Source organism: Adiantum capillus-veneris, chromosome 8, assembly GCF_014529385.1.
Source record: "Adiantum capillus-veneris isolate H3 chromosome 8, ASM1452938v2, whole genome shotgun sequence".
Lineage (NCBI taxonomy): Eukaryota > Viridiplantae > Streptophyta > Polypodiopsida > Polypodiales > Pteridaceae > Adiantum > Adiantum capillus-veneris.
Genome location: NC_140938.1, coordinates 164,854,724 through 164,870,718, shown reverse-complemented (window position 1 = coordinate 164,870,718; position 15,995 = coordinate 164,854,724). Strand labels below are relative to the sequence as shown.

Genomic DNA, 15,995 nt, shown 5'->3' with positions numbered 1-15,995 from the left:
ATTCCAGGTAAACTTCCTTATCTTTGCTTGCATCCAACCTTAGCAAGTATTTTTGGGCTTGACTACATTCCATGTTGAACCATTTCTTCTTGGAGCTACCCTTCTTAGATCTTTTGCAAGACATGTATTTCACTGAAAAGCATTCCTTCGCACAAGAGAAAATTACTTCTTTGAAAACTTTCCACTTGCATTCTAATGTTGGGCTCTCTTGATGCTCCGTCATGCTTAACACTTGGTCCACCATATCAGCATATATAAGTGCTCATTTGAAGTCTAGATGTAGGTACAAATGATTCACATCATGATTGGAGGCTACATGCTCGGGTCTTTTACCACACTTGAGGTCAATACATAGCATCCTATGATTTGATTCCGGATTCCATTCACCAAGTGTAAAGCTTTGCATGCATTCTAGAGTGGCTTTCGAAAACAACATATAGTCAATCACGCTATCACCGTTGTGCTTTCTGCATGTAAAGTCATTGGTGCCTTTCCATAAAGATACACCATTTGCAATGAGCATTCCGGTACTATTGCACATATGTAGAAGTGACTTTCCATAGTGATCCAATTCTTTTGCATCATTAGAACTATATTATACATGGATGAGTCATCCATTCTTCTTGAGACATGCGGCATGTCGACTTGTTGTGTGTTGTGTTGTAACGTATTTGTGCGAGCAATCATGTCTCCAAAGAGAATGACTTCACCCTGGTCCTTGTAATGAGAAATGTCTTTCTCTAGTTCAAAAAAGGGCTAATTTCTATCCATATCCAAGCAAGCATAAAAGTTGAAGTCATAGTGAGGAATGTAGCAACCAACTACAAACATGACTTGACCATTGGGTGGGTTGAGTTTCAGCCATAAGTACCATTTATACTTATCTTCTTTAACAATAGAAACACCTTTCAAACCCTTTTTTTATCATACATGCTACGCCTCCTTGGCCTCTACGTTGCTTTGCATTTTTGGTCTACATCAAAGAATGCACATCATATTTGTCAAATCCAAGAATTGGTTGCACATCATGCTCCCATGTTTATCACATCAGAGTCATTGGTAAGTTCATCAATGCCAATTCGCGCATTCCATGGATAGCCATTACAATTCCAAAAGATTACTCGCAGGTGTGAGTTGGTCTCATAGATCATGTGTCCCTATTTGTTGGGTGGACTTGCATCCTTCTCAAGTGACTTTTCTTCTTGAGATGACACCTTGAACTTCTTGGTTCTTTCCTCATATGCTTTGCAACGTACATTTTGTTGCATAAGAGTGCAATCCTCATATACATTACAACCCGTTTCTTTGAGGTAGATCCAACTATTGTCAAGGATGATCTTTCTCTTTACCTCATCAGCCATGGTACATACAATAGGTCTTTCTCCAGAGCGAGGGACTCCGTGTTTTCCAATTGGATGTGCACCATAAGCCATGATTCTAAACATGCCAAAGTATGTAGCAAAAAATTCTTCAATAGCAACCACAATAGATTGGGGTGTTTCCATGCTTTCCTCCTTGATTCCACGAATGACGATGTTCTTTGAGTGTTTTTTCCGTTCTTGCAATTCTTTAGTGTCCACATTCTCTACATTCTTTGCTTGGACAACGGCTTGCGTGATAGGAGATGTAGAAACCACATTATCCTTACATATATCAGTCCATGATTTGGATGCATTTCTTATCTCACATACATCATGTCGTATTGATATTGTTTTCTCTTTCAATACATGGTCACTCTCAACTTTGCTCAAGCGCTCTTTCAATGCATTCATGTCCACAAGAGAGCGCTTAGATTCTTGAACTTCATTCTCAAGATGCACCAAGCGTGTTGTTTGCATTTCAAGAACCTTCTTGAGGTGCTCATTCTCCACAACAAGAACTCTTAAAGTTCTATTCTTCATTGCAAATGCGCGCAACTCTTCACCCTTCTTGTTGACGCGCGGTTTCTTGTAATGAGATCAAGTAAGCCGTGATCATTGCTTATGTTGTTGTAGACGATGTGGTTGGATAAGCATCCAAATTCCTTGGAGATTTTGCATTATTATCCATGGCGAGTGTGGATTTTCCATGCTTGCGAGTTTTGTCCGACATTGCCTTCAAGTCGAAAACAAAAACAGAAAGTTTTCATAGCTTTTTCAATTCTGAGATGCTGTTACAGCAAAGCCTTCCATTGCTCAAAATTTTTAATCTTTACATCACTGCATAGAGGGCTTTGTGCTTTTTGATTGAGGCTATAAATCACCTTCTCCCCTTCAAGCTCACAGCACTTTGTGCTTCTTCGTACTTTGCTAGCAGAGGATGTGTGTGTGTGTGTGTGTGTGTGTGTGTGAGAGAGAGAGAGAGAGAGAGAGAGAGAGAGAGAGAGAGAGAGAGAGAGAGAGAGAGAGAGAGAGAGAGAGAGACAGAGGGATAGAGAGAGATAGAGGGAGAAGGAAAGAGAGAGGGACAGAGCGATAGGGAAAGAGAGGGTGAGAGAGATAGAGATAGAGAGGGTGAGAGAGATAGAGATAGAAGAAAAGAGAGAGGGACAGAGCGATAGGGAAAGAGAGAGAGAGAGAGAGAGAGAGAGAGAGAGAGAGAGAGAGAGAGAGAGAGAGAGAGAGAGAGAGAGAGAGAGAGAGAGAGAGAGAGAGAGGGAGAGGGACAGAGGGATATGGGTAAAGAGAGAGAGAGAGAGAGAGAGAGAGAGAGAGGGAGGTAGAGAGAGAGATAAAGAAAGAGGGATAGAGAGAAAGAGAAAGACAGAGGGAGAGAGGAAGAGAGGGAGAGATAGAGAGAAAGAGAGAGGGAAGATAAAGAAAGATCAATAAGAGAAAGAGATAGATAGATAGATAGATTTTATTATCTTTGTCAGAGGCCAAATATGATCTATGCGACCACAATTACATGTGATGTAGTTTGTGTATGGCTGATGAGTGACTCTCGATGCTCCAAAATTTGGTGATGAGAGTCGCAATGGAGATCCCACATTGTGGTTGGGAGAGGAAAGCATGTAGGTCTAAGTCATGCTAAATATGTGAGGAAAGAAAGTTTGGATGTGACCAAAAGCTGAACACTCTAGTAGTGTGTTGTACTCAGACTCTTGAACTTGTAGTGAGCATAATGTGCACAGTCAATTTAACTCTTCTCCATTGCCCCAGTGCCTTGTCTCACATCGAAGGAAATAGGAGCTAAGCCAAATGGCTACGATAGTGCGTATCACCAACAAGGGGATAGGCTCAAGCCTGTAAGTGTGAGTACGGTTTCCTCTTTCAGCAAAGAACGTGGTTTTATAGTTGGGGGCAATATGGGTGGTGTAATGTTTGAAGCGTGACCCACCGGATTTCTCCTAAGCCATAATACATTGGTGTTGTAGAAAAGCTTCATTCACTTGGGAGTCAATTGAAGCATCATATAGCAAGTGTAATGCATCCCATTTCCCAAATCACTACTTTATGTCTTGCATCCATCCCGTGCTCCAGATCTTGCTTTTATTCGTCTTTTGAACTTTTTTGCTTGATTCCATTGCAATTGTAGAAAGCCAAAGTAAGGGGTTTTGACGCATCTTTATCATGTATTCCACAACCCTTTCCATGCCCATAACCTCAATTGGAAGAGATCTCGACTCAAGAAGTAGGATCATATATGGTGTTTGTGTCTTAACTTGGAGAAAGCTTGTAAGAAAATGCTTTTGGACATTCTCAAACTCTTTCCAAGTAGACTTTGAGATGTTCCCACCCCCCACTTCGACTCCATAAAGAAGAACTGGTGTGAGCAATGCATCAAAAAGGTACTTCTTGAGAACCCAAAACTTGATGTTCTCAAATGCATAATATGCTCTATTTCCCTCTTCCAATTGATGTATAGCACATTCATGCCACTTGTGATTGGACAGAACCTCAAGGCCAAGGTACTTAAAGATCTCAACAACTTCAAGTTTTGATTGTTGTACACAATGCGTGGCTTCTCCTTATGCTGGTTTTCACAAGCATAACCTTTGTTTTGGATTCATTCACAATCATCCCACTATGCAAGAAAAAGTTCTCAAGGACAACCATATGCTTTTGTGCATCTTCTAAAGTGTGTGCTAGAAGCACTACATCATCCGCATACAACAAAAGCATAATTATTGCATTGCAAATAATGACCTCTTCAATGCCTTATTCTTGCATAAAGTCAAGTACCAAGAGAGTTGGTGACAACAGACATCCTTGTTTAACCCGAATAATGCTTACAAATTTTCTAAAATTTCTCTTTCCATGCGCAATGGACAAATCACCTTCTCATAGATTCGAGAAACCGCAAGAATAAACTCACTTGGCACTTCGAGTTCTTCCATCCTTCTCACAAATTGTTATGAGGAATCATATCAAAGGCATAAGAGATCCAATCATTATAGTCCGGTAGTTGTTTACATTCTTTACATCCCCTCCTTTATGCAAAGGCTTAAACCAATTAGTACTCCAATCATAAGGCATACCATGTTGAACATATCACAGATCCACTCATGGGTAAAATCTCTCGTCCATTTGAAGATACCTTGAAGATCTCCCGCTTTGCAAGTGGACAACTTTTCAAGCCTACCGTATACATCCTCAATAGTAAAAAAAGAGGGCATACATGAAGTGAACCATGAAATTACATTTTTTCAGCATTTGCTTGCTCATATAACTACCTACAATGTGTGTACATATCCACAAGACTCAAGTTACCAAAATTCTCAACCGCTTGCCCCTCAAGTTTCTCCAAAATATTCCACATGTATGTGCCTTTTCTTGGACTTGAAAAAGTTGTTGGTTTACTTCCCATCTTCTTCTCTTCTTTTGAATCAATGCCTTGTATGTATGCAAATGACTTTGATAGTTTTATTTGTCCATAGTTAGATCAAGCTTCATCAAGGACTTTCAAGGATCTTGTTATTCTTTATCAAACCATCTTTTGTGTGATCTATTTTTGTTGATACCATGGAAATGCTTTATGGCAAAGCATTCTTCAGCACAATAAATAAATTTCTTGAAAGCTTCCCATTTAGTTTACAATGGTGCATAATATTGAAGCTTTATTATCCATAACTTTTGCTCAACCATTTCAATGTACATTGGATTTTGCCCCCCTCCCTCATACATGGTAGCACAACATTCATTCAACAGTGTAGCCTGCATCTACACATTCGGAAAGGGAGAGAAAGGGACCACTTGCATGGAAAAAAAGAGAGAGAGAAGAGAGAGATAGAGAGAGACGGCCAGTTGTTGAAAGCTGCAACTTCAATGAAAGCTGCACCAGTTAAAGGGAAGCACGAGCTTCGTTCAAAAAATTTTAGAGTAGTGTACCTTGCATAAAAGGCAAGAGCAATCTCATAGTACATACGAGAGAGAGAGAGAGAGAGAGAGAGAGAGAGAGAGAGAGAGAGAGAGAGAGAGAGAGAGAGAGAGAGAGAGAGAGAGAGATGTGTCGGTTGCACCTCTGACGGTAGATTTCAGACCATTATAACCTATACACAACCATGCTTAGCAAGACCTCAACAACCCATGAAAAATCTTACATTCTAGCACTGGTTTGTAGGACACATAGCTGTGATGGGATTAAGGGTTTGAGCCCTACTACAAGGTGACACTGAGATTAAGGGTTCAAGCCTCGCTGCTGCAAGGTGACACACATGAGAACAGTCACACAGTGCGTGCTTGCATGAGAGAGGAACAAAAAGAGAGAGAGATAGATAGATAGATTTTATTATCGTCCTCGGAGGTCAAATATGACCTATGGGACCAAAGTTACATGTGATGTAGTAGCTGGGAGAGGAAAGTGTGTAGGTCTAAGTTATGGCTGAAAATGTGAGAGAAGCAAGTTCGGATGTGACCAAAAGCTGAGCACTCTAGTAGTGTATGGTACTCAGACTCTAGAACTTGCAGTGAGCATAATGTGCACAATCGATTTGACTCTTCTCCATTTCCCCAACGCCCTATCTCGCATCGAAGGAAATGGGAGCTAAGCCGAATCGCTGCAATAGTGCGTATCACGGACAAGGGAATAGGCTCAAGCATGTAAGTGTGAGTATGGTTTCCTCTCTCAGCGAAGAACGTGGTTTTGTAGTTGGGGGCAATATAGGTGGTGTAATGTATGAAGCGTGACCCACCGGATTTCTCCCAACCCGTAATACATTGGCGTTGTAGAAAAGCTTCATTCACTTGAGAGTCAATTGAAGCATCATGTAGCAAGTGTAATGCATCCCATCTCCCAAACCACTTCTTTATGTCTTGCATCCATCCCGTGCTCAAGATCTTGCTTTTATGCATCTTTTGAACTTTTTTGCTTGCTTCCCATGCAATTGTAGGAAGTCGATGTGAGGGGTTTTGACGCATCTTTATCATGTACTCCACAACCCTTTCCATGCCCATAACCTCAATTGGAAGACATCCCGAGTCAAGAAGTAGGAGCATATATGGTGTTTGTGTCTTAACTTGGAGAAAGTTCGTAAGAAAACGCTTTTGGACATTCTCAAACTCTTTCCAAATAGACTTTGAGATGCTCCCGCCCCACACTTCAACTCCATAAAGAAGAACCGGTGTCACCAATGCATCAAAAAGATACTTCTTAAGAACCCAACACTTGATGTTTTCCGCATTACACATGTTCTCAAATGCATATAATATGCTCTCTTTCCCGCTTCCAAACGACGCATAGCACATTCATGCCACTTGTGATTGGATGGAACCTCAAGGCCAAGGTACTTAAAGCTCTCAACAACTTCAAGTGTCTCATTTTTGTACACAATGCATGGCTTCTCCTTATGGTTGGTTTTCACAAGCATAACCTTTGTTTTGGATTCATTTACAATCAGCCCACTATGCAAGCAAAAGTTCTCAAGGACAACCATAAGCTTTTGTGCATCTTCTAAAGTGTGTGCTAGAAGCACTACATCATCCGCATACAACAAAAGCATGATTACCGCATTGCAAATAGTGACCTCTTCAATGCCTTCTTCTTGTATAAAGTCAAGTACCATTTGTTCCAATTGATCGATGCATAGACCAAAGAGAGTTGGTGACAATGGACATCCTTGTTTAACCCCAATAGTGCTTACAAAAATTTCTGAAATTTCTCTTCCCATGCGCAATTGACAAATCACCTTCTCATAGATTCGAGAAACCGCAAGCATAAACTCACTTAGCACTTGGAGTTCTTCCATCCTTCTCCACAAATTGTTACGTGGAATCATATCAAAGGCTTTCTTAACGTCCACAAAACAACAATACAATCGCTTGCCTTTCAACCGACTTTCCTCCATGAGAACACGAAGAGTGACAAGATGATCAATGGTGCTATGGCATCGACAAAAACCCGCTTGTCCCTTTGCACGCTTGTCATTCTCTTCAGCCCAATCACTCAGTTTCATCTCCATTATGCACCCAAACAACTTTGTTATAAGAGACCCAATCATTATAGTCCGGTAGTTGCTTACATTCTTTACATCCCCTCCTTTATGCAAAGGCTTAACCCAATTAGTACTCCAATCATAAGGCATACCATGTTGAAGTGTAAGGTTGAACATATCACACATCCACTCATGGGTAAAATCTCCCGTCCATTTGATCATCTCCGGCTTGATACCTTGAAGATCTCCCGCTTTGCGAGTGGCCAACTTTTCAAGCCCATCGCATACATCCTCAATAGTGAAAAAAGAGGGCATACATGGGAGTGAACCATAAAATGACATTTTTTCAGAATTTGCTTACTCATATAATTGCCTACAATGTGTGTACATATCCACTAGACTCAAGTTACCAAAATTATCAACCCGCTTGCCCTTCAAGTTTCTCCAAAATCTTCCACATGCATGTGCCTTTTCTTGGACTTGAAATTCTTGTTGCTTTACTTCCCATCTTCTTCTCTTCTTTTGAATCAATGCCTTGTATGTATGCAAATGACTTTGATAGTTGTCTTTGTCCATAGTTGCATCAAGATTTATCAAGGACTTTCGAGCATCTTGACATTCTTTATCAAACCACCTTTTGCGTGATCTATCTTTGTTGATACCATGGAGATGCTTTATGGCAAAGCATTCTTCCGCACAAGAACAAATAGCTTTCTTGAAAGCTTCCCATTTAGTTTCCAATGGTGCATCACATTGAAGCTTTGTCATCCATAGTTTTTGCTCAACCATTTCAATGTACATTGGTGCCCGTTTGAAATCCATACATAGTGATAACTTCTCTTTCCTTTGGCTGAGATTATCATGCTTAGTTGCTTCTCCACATGAAAGGTCAATACATAAGGTGCGATGGTTGGATTCCGGGGTCCATTGACCAAACATAAAACTCTTTATGCGATACATGATGGCTTCAGAGAGTAGCATATAGCCAATCACACTATCCCCATTATGTCTCCTACATGTAAATCCATTGGTTCCACTCCACAAAGATACACCATTGGCAATGAGCATACCCGTGCCATTACACATGTGTAAAAGTAACTTTCCATAGTGATCCGGCTCTTTCTCATCCATTGAAGTACGATCATACAAGTGAACTTCCTCCAACTCCCTTGAAATGTATGGCATATCAAATTGTTGAGTATCATGTTGCAATGTTTTTGTGCGAGCATTCATATCCCCAAATACAATAACATCACCTTCACCTTTGAAATAAGCAATGTCCTCTTCCAAATCAGAAAATGGTTGATCTCTATCCATGCAAGCATAAAAGGGAGAATCATGATGAGGAATGTAGCAACCGGCTACAAAAATGGGTGCTCTTTTTGGTGTCATAATTTTCAGCCATACATAACGTTTGTACTTGTCATCTTTCACAATTGATACAAAATCTTCCAATCCTTTCTTAACCATACATGCTACCCCTCCTTGTCCTCTTCGTTGGTTGAGATTCTTTGACCACATCAATGAATGTACATTGTAATCCTCCAAGCCGTTAATCCTTTGTGTATCATGCTCCCAAGTTTCAACAAGAAGTACAACATCGGCTTTGCTTGTTAGTTCATCAATGCCAACCCCCGCATTCCATGGGTATCCATTACAATTCCAAAAGCATATTTTCAATTATAACTTGGTCTAATAGGTCACGCATCCCTATTTTCTTGAGAGACTTGCCTCCTCCTTGGGCACATTTTCTTCATGAGAGATCTCCTTGTTTTTATTATTCTTTTCCTCATATGCCTTGCGACACATATTTTGTTGCTTAATAGTGCGATCTTCACATACAAAATATTTTGTATCCCTCAAATAGATCCAACCATATCAAGGATAATCTTTCACTTGGTCTCATCCGGCATGGTGCATACAATTGGCCGTTCTCCCGAGCGAGGAGCTCCTTGCTTCCCCACTCTATGTGCTCCATAGACCATAACTCCGGACATGCCAAAGTGGGTTTTGAAGAAATCTTCAATAACAATGGCAAGAGAAGGAGGTGTCTCTAACTTCTCTTCGGGAATTCCACGAATAACAATGTTCTTGGAACGTCGCTCCCGTTCCTTCAACTCCTCCACATCCACATTCTCAACATTCTTTGTTTGAACCATAGCTTGCATGAGTGAGGAATTAGAAACCACATTGCTACCACATACATCAGCCCAAGACTTGTTTGTGCATACATTTTTCATGTCGCATACATCCCGGCTCATAGTGTCAAATTTCTCCTCTTTCAATACATGGTCATGCTCTACTTTGCTCATGCGCTCCTTCAAAGCATTCAAGTCCACAAGAGAGCGTTTACATTCCTTGACTTCCTCTTCAAGTTGCATCAAACGTGTTGTTTGCATCTCAAGTGTCCTCTTGAGATTCTCATTCTCAACCACAAGTACCCTTAGTGTGCCATTCTCCATTGCAAGTGCTCGTAAGTCTTCTCCTTGTTTGTTTACGGTCTCTTGCAATGACACCAAGTACGCCATGATCATGGTTTCCGATGTCGTTGGTTGGGTGGTTGTGTTGCTATCTCCACACTTAGGAGATTTTGGATCATTTTCCACAATGGTTGTGGACCTTGTTGAAGAAGAAGAAGCCTTGCGAGTGCCGGAAGACATTGTATGTAAAATAGGAGATGAGAATCAATTTTGTTGAACCTGTTCACTTTGGAAATGCTGCTACAAAAACGCCTTCCATAACTCTGAAAATTTTTGTCTTTACATCAATGCGTAGAGGACTTCGTGCTCTTCGATTGAGGCTATAGATCACCCAAATCGGAGAGAGAGAGAGAGAGAGAGAGAGAGAGAGAGAGAGAGAGAGAGAGAGAGAGAGAGAGAGAGAGAGAGAGAGAGAGAGAGAGAGAGAGAGAGGTGTGCCAGCCCGCACCGCTCCTCAGCTGGCTCATCCACAAGAGTTTGAGGTCTTCTAAAAAATCCATGTATAAAAAAACTGATATCTAAGGGTCTTTTTCAAATCTTATTAGGCCTAGATGTGCAACCTTTGAAAAATGTAAAAAGCAACCCGATTTGGAGAAGATTGCAGCTAGCATCTTACTATAACAACCTCTAATTAACACATGCACATTGAAGGCATGTAGCATTACACAACAACATAACATGTTGATATGGGAAAAAAGAATTCACAATGATATTGTTAGACTGAGGTTGTTGGAAGAAAACATCGTGCTTAGCACCACCTTGATCGACATGTATCAATAAATGTGGTGCACTTCATAAAGCACAAAAAGTATGTGAGGAGCCTCCTGATCGGGAGGTCATCTCTTGGAATTCACTAATTGCGGGATATGTCCAACTGGGTAGGGCCAAGAAGCTCTCTGATATTTTTGACAGATGTGAAGCGAGGGTGTCTCTCCAAATGCAATCACATTTTCTTGCATCTTGAAGGCAAACATGGCAAGGTAAAGGGGGAGCTCTACGACGAGATGTCTATAGCTTCGGCTCTATAACGGGGGAAGGAAAGGCAAGGGTCAAGGTCACAAAGCTCTGAACTATTTTCAATAGATGCAGAGAGAGGGCATCTCTCTAAACGCAATCACTGACACTTGCACCTTGAAGGCATGTGGCATTACACATGATGCTAATACGGGTAAAATAATTCACGATGATACTGTTAGATTCAGTTTGTTGAAAGAAAACGTCATGCTTAGCACTGTCCTGGTTGACATGTATCAATAAATATAGCCTCTTGATCGGGATGTCGTCTCTTGGAATGCACTAATTGTGGATATGTCCAACTAGGCCCAGAAGCTCTCTGCTATTTTTGACAGATGTGAAGCAAGGGTGTCTCTCCAGACGCAATCACATTCCCTTCCATCTTGAAGGTAAACATGGCAAGGTAAAGGGGGAGCTCTACGACAAGATGTCTGTAGCTCGGGAACTATAATGAGGGAAGGAAAGGCAAGGGTTAATGTCACAAAGCACTGACTATTTTTAGTAGATGCAAAGAGAGGGCATATCTCTAAACACAATCACAAACACTTGCACCTTAAAGGCATGTGGCATTACTCAAGATGCTCTTACGGGTAAAAGAATTCACGGCAATACTATTAGACTTGGTTTGTTAAAAGAAAACGTCGTGCTTAGCACCGCCTTGGTCAACATGTATCAGTAAATGTGGTGCACCACATAAAGCACAAAAAGTGCACAAGGAGCCTCCTAAGCAGGATGCCGTCTCTTTGGAATGCACTAATTGTGGGATATGTCCAACTTGGGCAGGGCCTAGAAGCTCTGTGCTATTTTTGGCAGATGTAAAGTGAGGATGTCTCTCTAGATGTAATCACATTGGCTTGCATCTTGAAGGCAAACATGGCAAGGTGAAGGGGGAGGTCTACAATGAGACATCTATACCTCGGCTCTATAATGGGGGAAGGAAATGCAAGGGTCAGTATCACAAACCTCTCGGATGTTGTTAGCAGATGCAGAGAGAGGGCATCTCTCCAAACACAATCACATACTCTTGCACCTTGAAGAAAATGTCTGGGATGTTGTCTCTTAGAATGTAGTGCTTGCGGGATATGTCCAACTTGGGCAGAGCCAAGAAGCTCTATGTTGTTTTTGATAGATGCAAAGTGAGGGTGTCTCTCTAGATGCAATCATATTCTCTTGCATCTTGAAGGAAACCATGGCAAGTTGGAGGGGAGATCTACGATGAGACGTTGACAGAACAAAGCCGAGACGGGGCACCTCTATAGCTAGGCCTCTCTGCCTGTTTGAACTTTCAATAGATGCAAACAAAACACTTGCAATCTCAACTTGTAAGACCGCCTCAAAATTGTTGGCTCAAGCTCTTGGGCATGGGGGCTTACAAGCACACACCAACTAGGGAAAAAAAAAACAATCTCACAGCATGAAACTACAACAATCGCCAACCAACTTGAGAGGAAAACAAAAAAAGTGCATACTAAGATCCTTCCTCTTTGATCTTACCTTGTCCTGCTAAATCACATTTGCAAAGCTTCTCACATGTAACTCAGCTGTCAGCATGCATTGAGATGCTGCTCTTTCAACCGCTTAAGATCAGCATCCTCCAAAATTGGGCTTGGGATCTCCTCTGTGATGAGAGCCCTTCAACATGGACGTTGTCCTGCACCCAGGGGTCGCCATCATCTCTGACGTTCTCACTGACTAGAGTCATGATCCCTCTTCAGCGAGCCTTACCACGGCCCCTCAGCTCACAAAACTATCCCCCTTCAGTCTGCTCGCCCACTTGCCCCAAAGCTGCTTGCTTCCTCTCTGCTTGCCACCACCTAACTTGCCAAAAATGTCCTATCAAGCCACCGTTACTACTGCCTTCCATCCTCTTTTGTTTGTTAAAGCTGAAGTTTTAATAATTTTTGAGCTTAGAGGCAGTAACCAACCGCTAATGTACCCACAAAGGTATGACAGGGCATATGGCATTAGTATCACACACACCAGTGAATGCATGCTATTAAAAACCCATCAATACTTGACAACGAAAGCAATTCCCTAACAGCATCTACTCCAAGTTAAAATGAGAAGCCATCGAGCAGTGATACACCTGATTGTCGACATCTAATCATGAAAGAAAATCACAGAAAAAACTTTCCAAAAAACGCCTGACATAGCTTTCCAAACCCCCAGTCTGCTAGAGCTTTCATGCTCAGCAAGGACAACAAGAACTCCCGATGCACTACAAATGAAATTCTCTTTCTTCAACAGGCCATTCTTGATAATATGCTCATGCATTTATCTTCCTTTCTCTACATCTCTTATGCTATAAGAGGCTTTAAAGATGCAAGCAAAAGTGACTGCATTAAGAGTAACACCTGTTGCTTAATGCGTTCAAAGCAGTTGAATGCTTCCTTGGCATGGCCATGCTCAGAATACCCTATGATGAGAACACTTGAAGACACTACATTCTTAACAGAAATCTTGTCAAACACCTCTTGTGCCTTCACAAGTAAACCGCATTTGGTAGACATGTCTACCAAAACACTACTTAGCATGGTATCAGCACCCCTATCTGATTAATTTCAGTAAAATTTCTACACCCTGTTCAGTTGCTCCTACAGTACCACACGATTTCCAGATTCAAACCAAAGTCACTGCATCAGGTAAAATCTGCTCACCTTTCATGCGTTTAAAGCTCCTCAGTGCTTACTGGCAAACCATGCTCGCCCACTGTTATGTACTCAATGAGGAAGCTTCAGCAAGACCATGTTCAAACAAGCTAGCCTCTCATGCTACTATCCTCCTTACTAGCTGCAGCCAGCATTCGCAAGCAACCCTTTCCATTGTCTTTCAGACTGTCATCCGCAATAGAAAATACAGCTTCCTGCCACTCATGTTCCATTTCTTCTTAACAATTATGGATGTGGTAGTTACCTCTCCTGCCAAGGCAATAAGTTCAGCTTTCACACTTCCACGCCTGATTATTAAATATGAACCTACCCTCTTGCAAAACAAGCTTCAATTCAGCTCCAACTGCCACTAACTCCTTGAGAATCTCAAGTGACCAACCACGAAGTAGGTATGGATCAAAGATATAAACTGGAAGGAGGGCCTGGTAGGCTGCAACTAAGGAGAGGCCTACATCATCATCAGGGCACAGGTCCTTCTTACACCACAAAATAGCAACTTCTTTGTTCTCTGATAGAGCTTCAATTGACACATCAGCCAACACTGCCAAGACTCTGTAGCACTCCCTTCTTCTCTTTGGCCTACCCCTGCCAATGTGAGAGTAGAGACTCGTTGTTCCGTGTAAACTGGCCACGAAGGGTACCTCTTTATATCCAAAATGAAACCGTGCTTAGAGTGTTCAACACCCACATCATAGTGAAACCCTCCTGTGCGATCCCCAAAACTATGGAGGACGCCTTCTTGTAACTTTGATGATGAAGTGGGATTGCCATCTTGCTCAGGTCGTCATGCTGTACATATGTAGACATCAAAACAGACCATGAAAATGCATACCTTTCTTAAACTATGCTAAACATGTTCTTCACATCAGGAAGACCTTCTTAGCAAGCCCTTGTCCAATGTAGCTTCTAATAAGAACTGGCTAGGATATGTAATTCCAATGAGGAAGCACATGAAAAGTCCTCTCTGCCTTAACAAGAGCCCCACACTTACTATAGAAGGCAAAAAAAGTTGTTAAAAATATAATGTCCAATGGTCTGACCCATCTCCATTAAGCTGCACAGAAATAGTTGTACCTTTTCATGCGAGGCAATCACTGGTCAATGAAAAAACTCAACTCAAACACCTCAATACAAACTTTGTACACTGTACAAACAAATTATTCAGTATCATGGACCTCCTGGATCAAAAGGGAAGCTCAAAGCCTCTCGAAACAAATGCAGATTTCCACCAGGATCCCACACAGTGTAACAAAACTTACCGATCAGCAAGACACAATTTCCCATTATATAGACTGAACACTTTACATCAAAACCAAGTAGAGGGACAACATCATTCAAACTTCTATCAAATACATCGAAAGTAACTGAAGCTGTCCAGCTACCATGCATGGCATCGACATGCTTCTCCATATTAGCATTCTCATTCAAGAGAGACCGACATTCCCGCATAACGAAAATCCTCTTTTGAGCTTTCTCCACATTAACAAGTAGTGCTTCATCCATGAAAACATATGGCTCATCAAATCCCCAGTCATCTAGATCATCATCATCGGCTACACAAGTCCCATAATCATCTCTTTGGCTGCATGCTACCCTTTGATCACAATCAAGAGAATCACCTGTAGGCAACTTACTGCCACAAACATAATCACTACCTAAATCAGCATCCCAAATGGGCCCACATACCCACAATTCATCTGGATACCAAGACAACGCATCAGATGGAGGAAAGAAGACATCATCCAGAATGTCAACATGCATGTCATCGAGAGTACAACCAAAATCATCCAAAGGTAAATAACTCCAGTACAAAGAGCTCGACAAGCCCTCATCTTTACAATCATCCAAACATGGATCCAAACTAACCACATCATTTCCGTACATGCACGCAAGGCTTTCCTCTTTCATGCTAATGCTTGCAGATGACTCCGCATGAAGCTCAAAATCATCGAGCGACAAAAACTCAGTAGATGCATCTGACTCAACCTCATCAGCACTACTAAAATCATCATAAGGAACAGAAGAGCTCTCATGTGTATCCCACAAAGAAGCACAAGACTGATCTACATGCTTAAAGCATCTGTTCTGCTTCAAGAAGTCAACAATGCTCTTCACACCCAATAAATCCGTGCAAGCAACCTCAATGCCCAAGAGTCCTGGAAGAGTGCCAATGAATAAGAATTTCTCTTGCTTTGCATCTAAAACCACATCCTCAAGAAGCTCAAGTTGCTGCTTTAGAGCACAAAAACTCATGCAATGCATGTCCAACTCTGATAGGCAATTTAACTGCAACCCTTGCATGGCATCATTCATTCGAAACAAACCATCATTGAGCTTAACCATGTTTGCACTTCGCTATCTGACTCAACAAAACTGAAGGTACTTGAGTCCAATGTCCTCAGTGGGAAGGCACCAAAAACATGACAGAACAAAGCCGAGACGAGGCACCTCTATAGCTAGGCCTCTCTGCCTGTTTGAAAT

The 15,995-nt window shown here is 41.6% G+C and overlaps 1 pseudogene; it reads right to left on the bottom strand.

Moving 5' to 3' along the window:
- Positions 1-13,603: 13,603 nt before the first annotated feature.
- On the bottom strand, positions 13,604-14,369 carry LOC147453297 (uncharacterized; annotated as a pseudogene).
- Between the last annotated feature and the right edge of the window lie 1,626 nt (positions 14,370-15,995).